The sequence below is a fragment of the Orcinus orca genome, chromosome 6, assembly GCF_937001465.1.
Source record: "Orcinus orca chromosome 6, mOrcOrc1.1, whole genome shotgun sequence".
Lineage (NCBI taxonomy): Eukaryota > Metazoa > Chordata > Mammalia > Artiodactyla > Delphinidae > Orcinus > Orcinus orca.
Genome location: NC_064564.1, coordinates 82,192,028 through 82,213,168, shown reverse-complemented (window position 1 = coordinate 82,213,168; position 21,141 = coordinate 82,192,028). Strand labels below are relative to the sequence as shown.

The following is a 21,141-nucleotide window of genomic DNA, read 5'->3' as shown; positions in this document are numbered from 1 at the left end:
TTGCCTGAAAATCATAAACTCTCTTCTATGCTGTTGTTGTGCATGCTGTTCTCTTGTCCATCTGTATCTTTTCCTAATGCTAAATTGACTTAAAGCTGGGTGAAGCCTATTGTGTTTTGTGAGTTTGACTGTTGCTCCAATACCAAGACCACTGCTGGAGAATGGGCACTGCAAAAGAAAATATTAGGGGCTTCCCTGGTGGTGCAGTGGTTAAGAATCCGCCTGCCAATGCAGGGGACACAGGTTCGAGCCCTGGTCCAGGAAGATCCCACATGCTGCAGAGCAGCTAAGCCCGTGTGGCACAACTACTGATCCTGCGCTCTAGAGCCCACGAGCCACAACTACTGAGCCCTTGTGCCACAACTACTGAAGCCTGCACACCTAGAGCCCGTGCTCTCCAACAAGAAAAGCCACCGCAATGAGAAGCCCACACATCACAACAAAGAGTAGCCCCCACTCGCTGTAACTAGAGAAAGCCTGTGCACAGCAATGAAGACCCAACACAGCCAAAAATTAATAAATAAAATAAATTTATTTAAAAAGAAGAAAATAACTGATTTCCCATATGCCTGAAATAACTAGCTAGAACTTATACTGCAGAATAGCATCCTTTAACAAAAACAAAAGTGTAAAACAATGCTAGCAAGAAATGTACATCAATATTTAATTATGGCAAAAGTGAAACGAGATAAGCATTTTCTAACTCTTCTTTGGCAGGAATCTAACATAATACACCCTTTCTAGGGAAAAACTCAGATTTATGAAATTGAAACTTTAAAATATTCCTGTCTTTTTAGCCATTCATTTCATTTCAAGAATGTATCTTGATGAAATAGGCATGGTTTAGACAAATGTATGTGGACAAAACTACTCATCACAGTGTGGTAATTTAAAAAAAAAAGATTTTTTTAAAGGCAAATAAATATGACTTACAATATTAATAGCCATTAAAACTATTGTTTTTGAAGAATGTTAAATAGCTAAAGGTAAGATTAAAAATAAAAAGCTAAAGGAAAAAGCAGAATCCAAAACTGTATGCAGAATATTATTTCAATTGCACTACACACACACATACACACCCCACTAAAGCACATATGTTGGAAATACACTAAAATATTAACCTTGTTCTTTTAGAGAGTAGGATTATGGATAATTCTATTTTCTTTTATACCACAAAATTTAATCTGCATGAGAGCAAAAATACATTTGTCTTGTTCATTGCAATCTTTTGAGAATGTCTCATATATTATAGGTGCTAAAGACATATCTTGAATGAATGAACATTTTTTCCCTTTTCTAAAATCAGTATTTATTGATTTCTAATAGGAAAAATTCAATAATTATTTTAAATGTGTATATGTATATATAATCTGTCCTTGAATAAATTCTATACAGATTTGTAGACAGGCTAATTTCTGTATATGGAAATTTACACATCATATAATTTTAATCCAAAAGAATTTGCTCCCAAACCCAAGTTGGTGCACGCAAACATCAAATTTTTATTAGTTATTTCCTTTTATTAGTTATATGCTCAACAAAGAAAATTTTTAAAGTATAAGTATTTCCAGAATCTTTTTGACTCTACATTTCCCCCTTATTCTCAATTTGCATACCAAAAAATACAGTTAGATAATATGATTCAAGGGGATAAACTTGGTCACTCATTAATGAAATGTTTTAACAAAGATAAGCTTTCTTCCTTAATAAAAAAAAAGTTTAAAGTACATTTGAAATGAAGTTCTAAGTGATTATCAGGGTTTCATGAAAATAAGGAAATTCTTGATCAAAATTTCATTCAGCAATACATGTGGAGGTTTGTGATCCTCTAGGAAAAGCATTGGGTCCCAAGAACAAGTGTTTGGCAAACTCTAAGACTGCAGTGGTGAAGGCCAGTTCAAACTAGTTTAATCGAAAAGGAAATTTAATGATTTACTGAACCAGGAAGTCACAGATACATATGGTGTCTGGCACAGTGAAATCAGTGGGCTCAAACAACATTATCAGAGCTTTCTTTCTCCATTTCATGATTCTTTTACTCTACCTAGCTACATTCTGCATGCAGGCTATCACCACATGGTAGACAACATGACTACCAGCAAGACAACTACATCTTTCCTTAACATCCCTAGCTTAACATTTCCACAAACAGAACTTCCCTATCTGTCTATATATCAATCCTATGCAATGCTCTGCTTGACCATCACCCAAAGTTGGTCAGACTCAAGTTAAGGGCACAGTCCTCCAGACTGCCAAGTATGCCCAAGACTTCTGACACCAAGTGAAAAATCAGAGGGAACAGTCTCAAGACTGCTCTCATTTCAGACACCAGGCACAAGTTCAGTGTCCCCAAAAGGACACCCTTACTTCAGACCAGCTAGCTAAAAATTCAGGGGAGTTCTCATGACCACCCACAGGTTTGATGGTTCACTAGAACAACTCATAGGACTCGGGAAAACATTAGACTTATCATTACAGTTTTATTATAGCAAAAGGATACAAGTTAGAATCAACCAAAGGAAAACATGCATAAGGCAAAATCTGGAAGGGTTCCAGATGCAAAGCTTTCACCATCCTCAGAGATGCATTACTCTTCCAGTACCCATATATGACAATACTCTAAGAGCTAAGGAGCTAAGGAGCTAAGTCTCCCAGCTAAGGAGACTCACCCGAACTTCCACGTCCAGAGTTTTTATGGGGGTTTAATATGTAGCCATGATTGACTGAATAATTACCTGCATGGTTTAGCTCAATCTCCAGCCCACATACTTCCCAGAAGTCAGTCTGACATCACGTGGTCTAAGGAGCCCACCATGACTAATAGAGACACTCCTTGCAGGAAATTACAAGGGTTTAGAGGTTGCCTCCTAGAAACAGGAGACAAAGGCCAGATGTGTCTTTGAGCTGAGGCCAAATTCTTTATTACACAGTCATACTTGCCCATCCCTAAAAGAATTGATCACTAATGCTTAGTGAATGAAATAATCTGATAGGCCAAACTAGATCTGCTTATATCCCAGTAGCAGGAGTAAAGCATGCTAGAGAGGAAGTTCCCAGAAGGAACCGTAAGAATAAAGCTAGGACAATACATATGTTAAACAGACATAACCTTTAGCCACAGATGTCCGCTACAACTAGCAACAAACATTACTTCATTATCTAAAAATATTCAGACTTTAAAAACTAATAGGGGGCTTCCCTGGTGGCGCAGTGGTTGAGAGTCCGCCTGCCGATGCAGGGGACACGGGTTCGTGTCCCGGTCCGGGAAGATCCCACATGCCGCGGAGCGGCTGGGCCCGTGAGCCATGGCCGCTGGGCCTGTGCGTCCAGAGCTACGGGAGAGGCCACAGCAGTGAGAGGCCCACGTACCGCACAAAAAAAAAAAAAAAAAAAACTAATAGGAAACTTAGGGGAGATATGAAGAAATGATTCTAAAAACCTATGAGTATAAACTAATCAAATAGAAATCTTTCTAAGTAAAACATTAAGAATGAATATAAGAAAATTACTTGAAGAGTATGATTTCAATAAATATTTGTCTGTAGTACAAACTTTAAAATTATAATACATTTTTTCTTTTCTTCTTTCCTATGAACTGTAATGCCTAGTAAGTACAGCTATTATTTTTGTTTCATCATATTTTTAAATTGAAGTATAGTTAATTTACAATGTTGTGTTAGTTTCTAGTGTAGAGCAAACTGATTCAGTTATACATATACATATTCTTTTTCATATTCTTTCCCATTATAGTTATTACGAGATATTGAATATAGTTCATTATGCTATACTGTAGGACCTTGTTGTTTATCTACTTTATATACAGTAGTTTGTATCTGCTAATCCCAAACTCCTAATTTATCCCTCTCTCCCTTTCCCCTTTGGTAACCATAAGCTTATTTTCTATGTCTGTGAGTCTGTTTCTGTTTTGTAAATTAAAACAGAATTACCATATGATCCAACAATTCCACTCTTGGGCATATATACAGAGAAAACTCTAATTTGAAAAGATACATGCACCCCAATATTCATAGCACCACTATGTACAATAGCCAAGACGTGGAAGCAACCTAAGTGTCCATCAACAGATGAATGCATAAAGAAGGTGTGTGTGTGTATATATATATATATATATATATATATATATATATATATAATAGAATACTACTTAGCCACAAAATAAGAATGAAATAATGCCATCTGCAGCAACATGGTAGGACCCAGAGATTATCATACAAAGTAAAGTAAGTCAAACAGAGAAAGACAAATATCATATGATACCACTTATATGTGGAATCTAAAATATGATATAACCGTTTTTATTATAGAAAAACGTCATTCTAAGTCTCAGTTTTCTTATTTGCAAAATGAGGTTATTACTTACCTACTATATAATGTTATTACGAGGGTTAGAGAAAAGGTTTGTAGAATTCCAAGCACAATGTCTGTCATTTAACAGATAATATCAAATTGATACTGTTGTGGGCTTCCCTGGTGGCGCAGTGGTTGAGAGTCCGCCTGCTGATGCAGGGGACACGGGTTCATGCCCTCGTCCGGGAAGATCCCACATGCCGCGGAGCAGCTAGGCCCGTGAGCCATGGCCGCTGAGCCTGCACGTCCGGAGGCTGTTCTCTGAAACAGGAGAGGCCACAACAGTGAGTGGCCCGCGTACCGCAAAAAAAAAAAAAAAAAAAAAAAAACAAAATTGATACTGTTGTTGCCACTGTTGCTTCCCGAAATTAAAAGCCACAGCTCATATGTAGTAAGTGAGATATCCAAATATGAATGATCACAACCTAGGAAAAGCAGAACTCAGAAGAATCACTTTTTAATGCTTTAGAATAAGAGAGCAATGCATAAGGGAAAGACATTTGAATCGAGAACAAAAGGCCTGATTTCATGCTTCTTTCCCACCACTTTACGTACTAAGCAACCATGGGCAAGTCACTTTACTCCTATTGGCCTTAACTTTAACATCTATAAAGTGGGGATAATAGTCCCTTTTTTTACCGTCTTTACTGGATTCTTCATGTGATATGTTGAGAAAGTATTATACAAAATGTGTGGCACTAGTAGTTATATAACCATATTTTGCTTTGTATATATAAAGAAATATTATACAATTAAGGCAAAATATGTAAACTTCAATTGCTTACATAATTATTGTATCAAGAGAGAAAAGTTGTTTCTATTACTCCACAAACATAAGAAAGACCTTATCACATTATAAAAAGCATAAAATGCTAAAGATATATCTAATTATATGTTATATCAAGGGTTACAATTTATGACTAAGATATAAGAAAAGATAGATGGCTATAAACTTGTATATTTAGCAGTATTAATAGCAGAAGTAACCAGTGCCAATCCTGTCAACTGGAATATTGACACTAGCAGAATATGACAGAATTATGAACACCACTTCTGAACACCCAAGCTCCAAGTTCCATGGGAACAAATTTCTCAGGCCACATAAGATATATTTACTTTCATTATATTATGGATCATATGATCTACACAATCACTTTTAGCCTAAAAGAGTTAGTAGAATGTCTAAGTTGTGACCAAAGAATAATAAGGAAGACACGCTTCCTTATTAATAATAAGCACCTTCCCTTCTCCAGAAAATGTCAAAGGGTTATGCTAATATAATTTTCCACACAGTCTGAGCATCATAGTACTTCAAAGAACATTGCTTCAAAGCCAGACTCCCAGCCTGGAAATCTTCAAGCCATCTTTGACTCCTCCATCTCTTACATTCAATCAGTTATTAAATCTCCTGGATTTTTTCCTTAAAATTTCTCTCAAGTTTGTTCCTTTAATCTCCATATTCTCTGCCACCATCGCAGTCCATGTCATCACCTTTTGTTAAAACTCTACCTCCTCCAGTTTTTTCTCCCTTGAACACAGCCTATAAAATTCTGCCTCTTTATCTCCCTAAAAATACTATTTATACTTACATCCTGCCACATCCTTGCCTTGGAGCCTGTAATCCAGTCAATCCTTTGATTCCAAGGGAGGAGCTTTTTAAAAAAGCACTGATGCCAAAGTTCTACCTGAAGAGGTTCTGATTTAATTCATCTCAGTCAGAGCAAGTCATGAATTTTTCTTTTAAAGTTCCTCTGGGCTTCCCTGGTGGCGCAGTGGTTGAGAGTCCGCCTGCCGATGCAGGGGACACGGGTTCGTGCCCCGGTCCAGGAAGATCCCACATGCCATGGAGCGGCTAGGCCCGTGAGCCATGGCAGCTGAGCCTGCGCGTCCGGAGCCTGTACTCCGCAACGGGAGAGGCCACAGCAGTAAGAGGCCCGCGTACCGCAAAGAAAAAAAAAAAGTTCCCCTGGTGTTTCTAACGTGTAGCCAGATTTGGGAACCACTGTGATGAATCTCTATTGCTTACTAAGTCAAGCTAGAACTCCTGTAGCAGTCACCGCAGGTGCTCTCCCCAGAGGCTTTACCATCCTACTGACCTTTCTGTGAGTCCATTCCTTGGCTTTGGGGTGATATGCTTTTAATAATTATCAGCACATACTACTCTCTTCCAATGACTGCCCTGGAGCTACTAGAGCTACTTTGTCCCTGCTCCTGCAAAGAAAACAGGAAGGGCCTGGGAGTTTACATCCCCTGGGGTAACCAGCAGTTGATGCCCAAATAATGTGGGAGTGTGACAGCCTAGCTCCCTTGCCTGGATTTGGACATATTCGGAGGTGTAATTTACACTTCAGAACTCCCTGGCAGGGTCAGGCTGAAACTGGGACTTTGCCTAAAAAAACACACACTTATTTGGCTTCTTCCCCTTCCCTTCATGCCCTTACTCATTTCTCCTGGGAGTACTTCTCTAAGAAATCACTTGCACATGAATCCTCATCACAAGGTCTGCTTATGGAGACCCAAGGCAACCTAAGGCAACATCTTGGTCAAAACAGTTCATAACTTGTCACACCACGTTTTCTACAATTACCCAACATCCACCAGCAATGCTAGTTTTCTCATCCACTGTGCTTATTCCACACCACTTTTAAGCCTGCTATTTCCCCTCACCCAAGATGCCTCTTCCCTGCCTCTGTGACCATCAAAACTTCCCACCTTCCAAAAATAAGCTCTAGATATCTCCCCCATCCCATGCAGAGCCCAAGGCCCTACCCATGATAAGTGCTCAATAAATGTGGGTTGAACTGGTGCTGCCTCCTCCATCAAACTCATCCTGACAATTCCAGCACAGGTAACTCTAGCTGTCTTCTCTAACTTGTATATTTAATGTCAGATCCACAATCAGCTGTTGATTCTTTCAACCAATATTTGTGTGATTACTATGTACCAGGAACTGTGCTCATCACAGGGAGTGAAACAGTGACTGAGGATATTTCTGCCAGCATGGAGCTTACAGTCAACTTAAGGATGCAGACATTAGGCAAATAATCACACAAATAAATGTTAATTTATAACCATGAACATCTAAGATGAAATAAATGGTGCTGTGAGAGAATATATGAGTAGTAATGTCCTTATCTAGGATTTCTCTGAATAATAATGAAGAAAGAACAACTTAAAATTACTGTCCTGTTTTCTATTGTAGGGGTTCTTAGACCCCCTTCCTCTGTAAAATTGCCTACAAATTTTATGTAACTATGTATTATTGTATTAACAGATTTTCAAGGAGTCCATGACCCAAAATTCTGCACAATGTTAACCCTGTAGAAAATAATGCCATGTTTATTAACTGACTCCTACATGTGCTTTATCTATCTTATCTGTAGGTCCTTGTTTATAGAAATATTAGCATTTTTGTTTTGTATCACATATCATTTAGTTTAATGTTAGACACAGGCACATCACTTAACAAATATTTGTTTTCCTCCCCCTGTTTTCAGCCTGAGTATTTCTACAGAACTCAGACCCTCAAAAACAAACTTTAAAAGTGTCTTTATTTTCTTTATTGAATAAGAGCACATTTTGAGCAGTTGTGGTTGGAGTGACAATGATTATCTGGTTTTTCTCTGGGTACCAGGAAAACAAGAGCAACAAAACAGGATTTGCATGTTAAAACCTGCCTGTGCTACGCTAGTGCCAAACAATTGTCACTACATTTCTTCAGAGTTCTGTTTCTTCAGGGAGTTAACACTTTCATTCTGGGAACTCCCTGCTGCATCCCCAAACCTTAGCTACCCTAAAAGTATATTACCAGGTAAAAGCAGAAAACATTCATTTCATACACAAAAAGATGAAAGCTGATTACTTAATCAGTTATACTGATCAATTTAAAAGAAAAACAATGAAAAATTAAAATTTCATTTAAAATGCCACTGGAAAATATTTGTGACTATTACACATACACTGAAAATAAGTGTTACATATGTATAAACTAAAAAATATGTGTTTATATATACTAGAAATAAATATGCTTTCAATATGTATATTTATATATGTTGCAGATAAATTAATGTATATAAAGACCATAATTTTTAACTGACATCAACAAATACCTGAACATAAAATAATAAAATAAATAAGATTATCCCAGATTCCAATATATTGTTAAAAATGCAATAATTTCAACAACTTGTACTTGAATCTCAGGTCCAGAAGACCTGAAATAATGGTGCAAAACGTGAAAAACACAGAAACCACAGAAAATATTAAAACAATACAATAAACTGTTAAATCAAAGTACAAAAAAACCTTCAAGTTTATTGTCCTCAACACCTATCAAAGACTGAAAGAGAGAAAAAGACTAATATAATGCCATATTCTCAATTCATGCTTTTCTTAAACTTCAAGCTCTGAGTCTCAAAGATAGGTTGTTACTAGGATATCTGAAGAGATGACACCATATGCGCACATCAATATTTTAACTGACTGCCACTCTTGAATGATCCAGGGACCAAACACCAAATTTCTAAAATTTACTTCCTTTTCCCATAGGTTGACAACCCTGTGCCCCTGTATTCCTGCTTAGCACTTCCATGATAGGTATACAGATAAAGGAAGAGGAAGTTAGATGCAAATAATGTTGGCGCTTAACAACAATTCAGGTATAAGGTCTGATATAGTAATTGAAATCCATAGTTCAATCTCAAAGCAAGACTGGATTTATAGTTTTCCTTTCCTGTTAGCATATGGGATCAAATGCATGCTAAGTAGTTATACATTAGAAACCAAGTCTCAAAGATGACTTTAGGAAGGTAGCATCAGGTAAAAAATTACTGTCCATACAGGGAATGATGACAAGGAATGATGACAAGGAATGAAAGAGTATAAGGCAATCTAATTTTGCCATCTCTTGCTTCTACTTTCTAGGGCTTTGAAGCAAAGATCAGTGTTTCCTAACATTTTGTCCTCCCAGGAATGTAGTACTCCCATAGACATTGTCAACAATTCTTCATGCTAACTCTACGCTTTCTTTTGCCGCTTCAATGCAAGTAAAGATAAACTGATTTTACTGTAAATACAGATGGTTTTGATTTAGCTCCCATTTTTAAACTAATTTATTCTTAAATGTCAGCATTTTAATTATTAATGGCAAATTATCTGCTACCCACTTCATGAGTAATGAAGATTGACCAATATGTTGATATCCCAAAGTGGACAGCTGCTGACCATAAACAATTAACACTAACTTGCCTACTCTAACCAAGGAACTAAAGAACTGTGAGATAACTAACATGGCATCCTACAACTGAAAAAAGAAATACTTAGTAGCCATTTAGTCCTGTATTTTGCAACTCCTCTGTCAGGAACTCTCATATGCAATGAAAGACTACCAAATTTTTCTTTCCTTCCCTACTGACACTTTTAGCCAGGGTGAGGGGAATAAAGGTGATAGTAACCATAGTAGAAAGGAGATAGGCTAATAAATATGATGGAGGAGGTTTCACATGTGTATTATATATATAATATGATTATGGATGAGTGCTATGGAAGAAACAATGTCTAGAGGTCAGGAAAATGGCAGCCGCACTGTGCCCCAAGAAGGGTCACTGGGCTGTCACTGACCAGGAAAGACTCACTAAAAGCAGTGGGATAGGACTTCAATGTTTTTACTTCACTTCACAGTCAGCCAAAGTACTGCATTTTTCAAACTGGATTCATACTTGGGTTGCTTTCACTATGTAAATAAAACAAATGAAGAATTTTTCAATAACAATGGATCTTTTACTTGGCATATTAAACCCCTCCCCCAACACCACCCCCCAACCCCGCCACTACCACGACCCTTAAGCCAAGGCACTCCTCCAATGACTTTGATTGAGCCTTTTGTAGAATTATGAACTTGGAGAGCTTTTTAAAGGAGAAACGAACAAACTGAACGCCAGGTGGGATTTAGCCAGAGCTGTCACAGCTCTGGTTGTTACCCCTCATAATCCATCTTGCTGAATCAAAAAGCAAACTGAACAAACAGCTTAGGCAGTTTGTTTGAAGATACACTCCTGTCTTTTTAGGAGGGATTAAGTCATGGCTACAGTTTGTTTGGAAAATGATTATCCACATGAAAATTATTAAATTCATGTGACATCTCTTTGTGCTGAAATGTTTTATAACTTCTCGCCTCTGGATCATAGTGACAATGATGCTGTAGTTTTTATACTAAAACACAGGCTCTCTCCACAGTCTTTCAAAAAGTCGTCAATTTTTTTTGCATTTGCCACAAGCATACAGAAGATGTTGACTTTCAAACTTTTAAATAATAAGGGTTCAAGCTCTGCCTTTAAAAGGCATCACAGCAATACCAGATGTGGAGAGAAGAGGATTATTTTCAGCTTTTATTCTAAACACTGGATTCCATAAAAGCCACATTCATACCCTGCCGGGGGAGACAGATTAAGTGGCTGAGACCTTGAGCAAGAAAGGAAGAATAAAGGCAACCCTGTGATACATCAGAAGTAAAGTGTTTTCCCTTAGAGTATAGAATGGAGTGATATTAAATTTTCATTGTGGTAAGCAGATCTAAACCTTGGAATACAGTATAATCTCTAAATATCTAAGCAATCAGCCTCTTATATCACCAAATATTGCATTTTTGATACTCAACGTATTTTGGTATGCAGGTAACTCTTGAATTGAGGTGAGAAGAGAGGCTGGGGGAGGAGGGTGTTATTCAACAAACACTAAATGGTTGCTATGTTTCAGGCACCATGGTGGGTCTTGGATAAACAGGCTTAATAAAACACTGGCCCTCTCTTCTTATACTCATAGTCTAGTAAGGGAGACAGACACGTAAACAACAGATTACTAACCATTGTGATAAAGAGCACAATAGAAGGGTAACCATTATGTTGATTAAGCAGAACTCCATAGAATGCAGACAAAAAAAAAACCCAAACAACTTCATTCATTCCCTTTATACTAGGTCTTTTATAACCAATCTGCAGATTCATTTTTTTCTCTTGTCCTTTGAAGAAAATTTTGGGTAAGGGAAGGTCCCATAATTTTCTTAGACACTCTTCTTTTAAGTTACTTTTAGTGCCAAGAATAATCTAGCTCAGTAATAATAACGTCTAGTCCAGTTTATTAATCAAAACACCAACTTGATTTAAAGTTAAAACTTCTTCCCTCTGCCAACTGGTAGTAGTTTCAAGCTGGGACACTTAAAGTGGAGGAGAAGGGTATGGTCTTCTTTTTTCTCTATTTCCTCCCTTGCATTCTTTAACCCATCCAACTCCCATCTCCACACACAAAATTGCTTCTGTCTCCATCAGGGATGGAACTAGGCAAAGAGAGAAGAAAGCATCAGGAAATGTCTTAACTTGACTGGTACTATTAGAATCTGAACAAAGCAAATTCTTTCTCTAATAAGGTAAATTTATTTATTTACTTATCCCACGAATATTAATGGAACACCAATTACATTTTAAGAACTGTTACAAACACTGAGGACACATAATAAAAAAATTAAAGTCCCTGATTCCATGGACTTTACAGTCTAGTGGGGGCTATAAGTCAACATACATTATACTAAATATATATAATTTATTCAGATAGATTGTATGTAAAATACAATGTTAATTATATAAAAAATATGTTAGATGGTGACAAGTGCTATGGAAAAATATTAAACAGGAAAGGGGGATAAGGAGCATGAGAGGTAGGTTAATTTTACTTAGGGCAGTCAGGAAAGCTTTTTCTGATAAGGTGATATTTAAGCAAGAGACCTGAAAAAAACTGAAGGATTTAAGCCAAGAAAATATCAGATTAAAGAGCATTCCGGCCTGAGAGAATAATAACTGCAAAGGCCCTGAGGTAGGCAAATGTTTAGTATGTTCAAAGAACAGCAAGAAGGCCAGTAGTATGGCTAGAGTAGAAGAAGAAAAGGAAAGAATGTTGGAGATGAGGCCAAAGAAGTAGAAAAATCTTAGATCAAATGTAAGGTATGCAGAGGCCATTGGGCTTTTTTCTGAGTTAAAAAGAGAAGCTCCTGGAAGTTTTGAGCAGAGAAGTAAAATGATATAATGTATGTTTTTAAAATATCAGTCTGGCTTCAAGGTGGAGAATAGATGGTAAGGCAAACATGGAAGCAGGAAGACAATTCGGAAGCTACCAGAAGAATTTAGGCAAGAGATGACAGTAGCTTGAATCACTATGCCTGAGTAGGAAGCAGGTAGAGAGCATTAGACAGATTCTAAATATACTATAAAAGATTTAATGATGGACCAATTATGGGTATGAGAGTGAGAAAAAAGTCAAAGCTAACTGCAAAATTTTTGACCTCAGAAACTCAAAGAAGGATGTTGCTACTTACAGAAATAGGGGAAAATGTGAGAAGGTAAGGTTCGACTTAAAAAACAAACAAGCAAAGGAAACAAAAGCAAATAAACAAATGGGACTACATCAAACTAAAAAGTACAGCAAAGAAAACTACCAACAAAACAAAAAGGCCACCGGTTGAATGGGAGAAGAAATCTGCAAACAATATATCCAATAAGGAGTTAATATCAAAGTATACAAAGAACTCATATAACTTAATATCAAAAAAACAAACAATCCAATTAAAAAATGGGCAGAGGAACTGAACTGATATTTTTCCAAAGAAAATGGCCAACAGGCACATGAAAAGATGCTTAACATCACTAATCATCAGGGAAATACAAATCAAAACCACAATGAGATATCACCTCACACGTGTAAGAATAGTTATTATCAAACAGACCAGCTGGGCCTGGCGCGTTGGCGCTCCCACTGCCACCTCCGCCGCCGCCACCGCCGCCCACCTGCCACAGGGAGCGAGCTCAGGGCCCCGGCCGTGCTGCGCCATGGCCCTGTACCGCACGGAGGAGCACGGCCAGCCCCACTCTCCCGGTTACCACCTCTTTTTCAAGAATGTAGCTGGTCACTACATTTCCCCTTTCATGATATTCCTCTGAAGAGGAAAATGGCATTCCTACAAAGAGAGCACGAAATGATGAATATGAGAATTTGTTTAATATGGTTGTAGAAGTACCTCCGTGGACAAATGCTAAAATGGAGATTGCCACAGAGGAGTCATTGAATCCCATTAAACAAGATGTAAAGGATGGCAAGCTTCCCTATGTGCAAATATCTTTCCTCACAAGGGTTATATATGGAATGATGGTGCCCTCCCTCAGACTTGGGAAGATCCCCATCGAAAAGATAAGAGCACAGACTGCTGTGGAGATAATAATCCTATTGCTATTTGTGAGATACGCTCAAAGGTTCTTTCTCGTGGAGATGTTGTTCATGTGAAGACCCCTGGAATTCTGGCTCTTATTGATCAGGATGAAACAGATTGGAAATTAATTGCTATCAATGTGAATGATCCTGAAGCCTCAAAGTTTCATGATATTGAAGATGTTAAGAAGTACAAACCTGGTTACTTAGAAGCTATGCTTAATTGGTTTAGATTTTATAAGATACCAGAGGGAAAACTGGAAAACCAGTTTGCTTTTTTTTTTTTTTTTTGTGGTATGCGGGCCTCTCACTGTCGTGGCCTCTCCCGTTGCAGAGCACAGGCTCCGGACGCGCAGGCTCAGCGGCCATGGCTCACGGGCCCAGCCGCTCCGCGGCATGTGGGATCCTCCCGGACCGGGGCACGAACCCGTGTCCCCTGCATCGGCAGGCGGACTCTCAACCACTGCGCCACCAGGGAAGCCCAACCAGTTTGCTTTTAATGGAGAATTCAAGAACAAGGCTTTTGCTCTTAAAGTTATTAAATCTACTCATGAATATTGCAAAGCATTGCTTATGGAGAAGTGTGATGGAGGGGCTATAAATTGGACAAACGTGCAGGTATGTGATAGCCCTTTCCACTGCTCTCAAGAGGAAGCTAGATCATTAGTTGAATCGGTGTCATTTTCACTGAATAAAGGAAGTAATGAAGAAGATCAAGTATGGCACTTCCTTGGCAAGTGATGAGAACGTTTGAAGTTCTGCCATCAGGATTCCAGTCTCTAAGAACTACAAGACTCCCATCTCCCCCAAGTGCTAGAAACAGGCAGATCTATGAGAATTTGCTAACTTCCTGTTGAAACTTTTTTTTTCAAACTTTTTCATATGCAATGTGTAAATAAACATTGAAATTTTTGAAAAAAAAAAGACAACAAATGACAAGTGTTTGCAAGGATGTGAAAAAAAGAAAGAAAAAGGAAACTTCATGCACTGTTGGTGGGAATGTAAATTGGTGAGGCCACTATAGAAAACAGTATGGAGGTTCCTCAAAAAACTAGAAACAGAACTACCACATGATCCAGAAATCTCACTCCTGGGTATATATCTGGAAAAAATGAAAGCACTAATTTGAAAGGATACATACACACCAATGTTCACAGCAGCACTATTTGTAACAGGCAAGATACCGAAGCAACCCAAGTGCCCATCAACAGATGAATGACTGAAGATGTGGTGTATATATATATATATATATATATATATATATATATATATATACACACACACAATGGAATATTACTCAGACATAAAAAAAGAATGAAATTCTGCCATTTGCAACAACATGGATGGACCCAGAGTGTATTGTGCAAAGTGAAATAAGTCACAGAGAAAGACAAAAAGACATAATGTATGATTTTATTATGTGTGGATTCTAAAAAACCAACAAATGAACAAACATAACAAAACAGAAACAGAGCCATAGATACAGAGAATAGATTGTCAGAGGGAAGGAGGGTGGGGGATGAGCAAAATAGGTGAGGGAGATTAAGAGGTACAAAATTCCAATTACAAAAATAAATGAGTCATGGGGATGTGTACAGTGTAGAGAATATAGTCAATAATAATGTAATATCTTTGTTTGGTGACAGTAACTAGTATAGTGGTGATCATTTTGTAACACACAGAAATACTGAAACACGATGTTTCACTATGTGAAACTAACATACTGTTGCAGGTCAATTATACTTCAAAAACAAACAAACTCAGAAAAGGAGATCAGATTTTGTGGTTACCCAAGGTGGAGGTGGAAGGAGGCAGAATTGAATAAAAGTGGTCAAAAGATACAAACTTCTAGTTATAAAATAAGTAAATACTAGGGATGTAATATACAACATGATTAATATAATTAAGACTGCTGTATGTATGAAAATTGTTAGGAAAGTAAACCCTAAGAGTTCTCATCACAAGGAAAAAATACTTTTTATTTTGAATCTATATGTGATGATGGATGTTCACTAAACTTATTGTGGTAATGATTTCATGATGTATGTAAGTCAAATCATTATGCTGTACACTTTAAACTTAGTGCTGTATGTCATTTATATCTCAATAAAACTGAAAGGAAAACAAAAACAAAAACAAGGGTTCTGTTTTGTTCATGTTGAGTTTAAGCTTCCTATTTAACAGCTAAAATCAATCTCCAAAACTGGAGATTAGAGAAGCCCAGCCTAGTCAGCAGTACTTAAAGACATGAAAAGGGAACTGTGTGGGTGGAAAAGTGATCCCAGGCCAAAGAGAATAGCTGATACCACATTTAAGATACTGATAATTATTAGAAGAAATACATTACCATTAATGAATCAAATATCACCCTTAAAGATTCCTTAATTTTAAAACATGTAAATGTGAAGAATTATAACATTTTATACCTGATTCTAATGATAACCATAAATTTTAAAAAATAAAATGGTAGCTGGCAGGTTAGAAAATTATCAAAAGGTTTTCCAACTAAAAAGAAACATTTTTAAATAAATGCTTTAAATAAACTCAGAGATTGCCTCATAGCTGCAACTTGGAATCAGTTGTTTTTATTTCCACTAAAAATATAAAGTCAGGAAGTTTTTTTATAAAGACAATTACATATCATATAATTCATTTCCCATTTGCAGTATGACAGTATGATCATCTCCTGAGATATCAAACTAAGATTTTGCTTCTCTTGGCAGTGATAACATAGTATAAATACCTACAAATGTAAAATGAGAGATTCTACTCTATTTAATATTTTCAAAGATTAAATTATCAAATGCAGATTAAACTATCAAACAAAACTCTATTATGCATGTTTTCACGTTGCATAAATACTGTCCCATGTAGACCCCAAGTTGAGAGAGGAAGAATTAATATTGGTCTACCAAACATCACAAGTGTTTCCTCTTTTAAGAAGAATGGGAGACAGATTTCTCACTACTGGAGAAGGAAGTTACAGATATGGAGAGGAAGAAAACTACAATGAATACTACAGTGTTGGATATTTAACTGGAATTGGAGGTATTAGTGTGAACTCACAGCTTTCAATATATACAGACACAAAAAATATATAGATGCATATTATATGTACATTATAATATGTATTACGTGTTATATAAACACACACACACATATATATGTATATATATATTATATATATATATACACACACACACACACACACACACACACACACATATATATGTGTGTGTCCACTGAGAAGACATGGAACAGTAACACCCCGATAGCAACGAACATACTTACCACAGTTAGAACCTACTAATGGCTTCTAAATACCATACTCCAGCAAATTAAACCAGGGCATTTTGGAGAAATGGCTGATTCTAGGATTGGTTGCCAGAAAATACAAGATGCTCCTGACACATGTTGTATGATAAAGTAAGGAAATGTTCAAAGAATGATAGAGATATGTCAAAAGGATCCAGAAGCCAGTTTGAAGGGGCTCCCACTGTCCAAACCTGAGACAACATAAACATCAAAATAAATATTGATTACATGGGAATTCCCTGATGGTCCAGTGGTTAGGACTCTGTGCTTCCACTGCAGGGAGCCCAGGTTTGATCCCTGCTCGGGGAGCTAAAATCCCACAAGTCACTCAGCGTGGCCAAAGAAAAAAGAAAAATAAATAAATAAATATTGATTACAGACTATAATTAACCAAATAAAATAGAAAACCATGAGCCCATGTGAATATAAATGAATGAATGAATGAAAAGTGTGATGAATAGAAAGATATATACAGAGTCTCAAAGTACCTCTACTCAAAAAAAAAAGGAAAGCTTTATAGTATAAAAGTCTGGCAGACAGACAACACCTTAACCAAGTGATTAAATTGAACATCATTGGTAACGGGATTAATGAAAATCATGCATCACCTGATAGGATAAAATAAGAAACCAGCCTCGCTTGTGTGCTATTCCTACCAAAGACATATAACCTAAAACTAACATGAGGAAACATCAGACAAACCCAAATTGAAGACATACTACAAAATAACTGGCTTGTACTATTTAACATTTATAAAAGTCAAGCATCAATAAAGAACTGTTCCGGGCTTCCCTGGTGGCGCAGTGGTTGAGAGTCCGCCTGCCGATGCAGGGGACATGGGTTCGTGCCCCAGTCCGGGAGGATCCCACATGCCGTGGAGCGGCTAGGCCCGTGAGCCATGGCCACTGAGCCTGCGCGGCCAGAGTCTGTGCTCCGCAACGGGAGAGGCCACAGCAGTGAGAGGCCCGCGTACCGCAAAAAAAAAAAAAAAAAAAGAACAGCCTGACCCAGAAATTCCATTTCTAGGTATACACTCTAGAGAAGCACTTGCAAATATGCACAGTGAGGCATATAGAAAGTGGTTCATGGCAGCACTGTTTATAATAATGAAAAATAGGAAACAAATGTGCAGCAATCCAAAAAAAAAGATGATTACCCATTTAAAGAACTATTATGCAGCAGTTAAAAGGAGTGAGGTACATCTATAAAAGCTATTACAGGTAAACTGACAAGACACCTGGTGAATAAAAGAACCATGCTGTAGAGCAACATATACAATATGATACATTTTTATAACTATACATATTCTAGGTCAATGTATAGCATATCAAACTGATAATAGTAATTGAGTGTTTACCTCGTAGGAAAGGCTGATCACTGGGAGTCTTTAGACTTATGGAGACTGTTTTAATTTTTTAACTCAGACAATTTAATAATGCATTACTTACATAAGTAAAAATAATTTTTAAAAATACTCCTGACCATGAGTTTACAGTCTATTTTGGGAGTATAGCAGACAATGAGAACGCTAGTGTTTCTCCGTCAACCATACTTTTCCATCCAATTCATCTAATATTTGAGAATGATATTCCAACTTCATGTTATCATGGGGGGAAATCAACCTAGTGCCTTTCTGATCATAAAGGTGAGCCCACAAAATTTTGCAGGACAGCAGCCAAGACGGCAGAGTAAAAAGACCCTGAGCTCACATCCTCTCACAAGCACACCAAAATCATAACTATCTGCAGAATAACCATAGACAAAAAAAGATTGGAGCCTACCAGAAAAGATCTTCTACAGCTAGAGACATAAAGTAGGAACCACAGCAAGACCAGTAGGAGGGGTGGACTCGTGATATAATCAAATCCCATACCCCTCCCTGGGTGGGTGACCCACAAACTGGAGAATAATTATATTGCAGAGATTCTCCCACAGGAGCGAGAGTTCTGAGCCCCACGTTAGGCTCCCCAGCCAGGGGGTCTGGTGCTGGGAAGATGAACTCCCAGAGCATTTGGCTTTGAAGTCCAGCAGGGCTTAATTGCAGGCGCCCCACAGGACAGGGAAAAATAGAGACCTCACTCTTCAAGGGCACATAAAAATCACACATACACTGGGACTCAGGGCAAAAGAATTAATTTGATAGGAGCTTGGGCCAGACCTACCTGCTAGTCTGGGAGAGTCTCCTGTTTGGGGGGTGGGGGGAGCTGCAGCTCACACTGGGGACATAGACACTGGTGGCAGATATATTAGGGAACATTGCTGACGGCTGACATCTTGGCTCATTAGTTCCAAGACCTGGACCAACCAAACAGCCTGCGGGCAACACTGCTGGGACACCTCAGACAAACAACAAAATGGGACACAGCCCCATCCATCAGTAGATAGGCTAACTAAAGACCTCACAGCCACCTCTGGGCTTGTCCCTAGACATGGCCCAGCGCACCAGAGGGCCAATACCCAGATCCCCCCACCAGTGGACAGGCACCAGCCCCTCCTACCAGGAAGCCAGACCAAGCTACTAGACCAGCCTCATCCACCAGAACCATGAACACTATGATCCCACAAATCAGGCCATATACCGTACCTGGTACCAGCTGGGCCCTGGCCTGGCCCACTAGCAGGGACACCCAGACCCCATACCCAAATGTGTCAGGAACTGACACCCCTCCACACCCAACGATCTATTGATAAAGTAAGCTCTGATTTCCCTGGGGCCTGCAGGCAGACTCCAGGAAACCAGTTCTGCCTGCCAGTGGACCAGCACTAACCCCAGGATCTGGCTTCATCTGCCAGTGGGTAGGCAACAGCCCCAGAGCCTTCAGGACCCTGATTCCACCCACCACTGAGCCGGCACTAGCATCAAGATTCCACAGCCAGCCACGTCATGACCAGACCCCACTAAACAGCAGCCAGCAGCATCTGCACAAGGCAGCCTGGGAACCAACTAGACCTGGGGCCTACCAGACCACCCACATAGTTAGTCCACCACAACAGAAGGACCCATGTAGCCCTCTTAGGGTATACCTCTAAAGCATATAGCTTGGGTGACGAGAGGGGAGTGCACTGCTGGGACGCATAGGACACCTACTACAGAGGGCCACTTCTCCAAGGTGAAGAAACGTAACTAACTTACCACATACATAAAAATATAAATAGCAACTTAGACAAAATTAGGACATAAAAATATAAATAGCAACTTAGACAAAATTAGGCAGCAGAGGAATATGTTCCAGACGAAGGAACAAGATAAAACCCCAGAAGAAGAACTAAGTGAAGTGGAGATAGGAAATCTACCTGAGAAAGAGTTCAGAGTTGTGATGATAAAGATGATCAAAGACTTGGAGGAGAACGGATGCACAGAACAAGAAGTTACAAGTTTTTAACAAAGAGTTAAAAAATATATAGAATGACCAAACAGAGATGAAGAATACAATAACTAAAATTTAAAATACACTGGAAGGAATCAATAGTAGACTAAATGATTCAGAAGAACAAATCAGTGACCTGTAAGACTGAGTAGTGGAAATCATTGCCATTGAACAAAAAAAAGAAAAAAAAAAAGAATGAAAAGAGGACACATAAGAGACCTCTGGGACAACATCAGGTGTGCTAATATTTGCATTATGCGGGTCCCAGAAGGAGAAGAGAGAGAGAAAGAACCTGAGAAAATATTTGAACAGATAACAGCTGAAAACTTCCCTAACCTGGGAAAGGAAATAGTCACCCAAGTCCAGGAAGCACAAAGAGTCCCATACAGGATTAACCCAAAGAGGAACACACCAAGATATTGTCATCAAAAGGACAAAAAGTAAAGATAAAGAGAGAATAGTAAAAGCAGCAAGGTAAAAAAAAAAAACAAGTAACATACAAGGGAACTTGTTCAGCAGAAACTCAGCAAGCCAGAAGGGAGTATCACAATATATTTCAGATTCTTTTCCTATCTAGATTGTTACATAATATTGAGCAGAGTTCCCTATTCTATACAGTAGGTCCTTGTTGGTTATCCATTTTAAATACAGCAGTGTGTACATGTCAATCCCAAACTCCCTATCTATCCCTTCCCACCACCCTTCCCTCCTGGTAACCATAAGTTCGTTATCGAAGTCTGTGAGTCTGTTTCTGTTTTGTAAAAAAGTTCATTTGTATCTTTTTTTTTAGATTCCACATATAAGCGATATCATACGATATTTCTCTTTCTCTGTCTGACTT

The 21,141-nt window shown here is 38.2% G+C and overlaps 1 protein-coding gene and 1 pseudogene across 1 annotated transcript in view; both read left to right on the top strand.

The window, feature by feature from the left end:
• Window positions 1-21,141, top strand: part of TLE1 (TLE family member 1, transcriptional corepressor) — a 511,226-nt gene that overhangs the window by 153,548 nt on the left and 336,537 nt on the right. The window lies entirely within an intron of this gene.
• On the top strand, window positions 13,200-14,451 carry LOC101288847 (inorganic pyrophosphatase 2, mitochondrial-like; annotated as a pseudogene).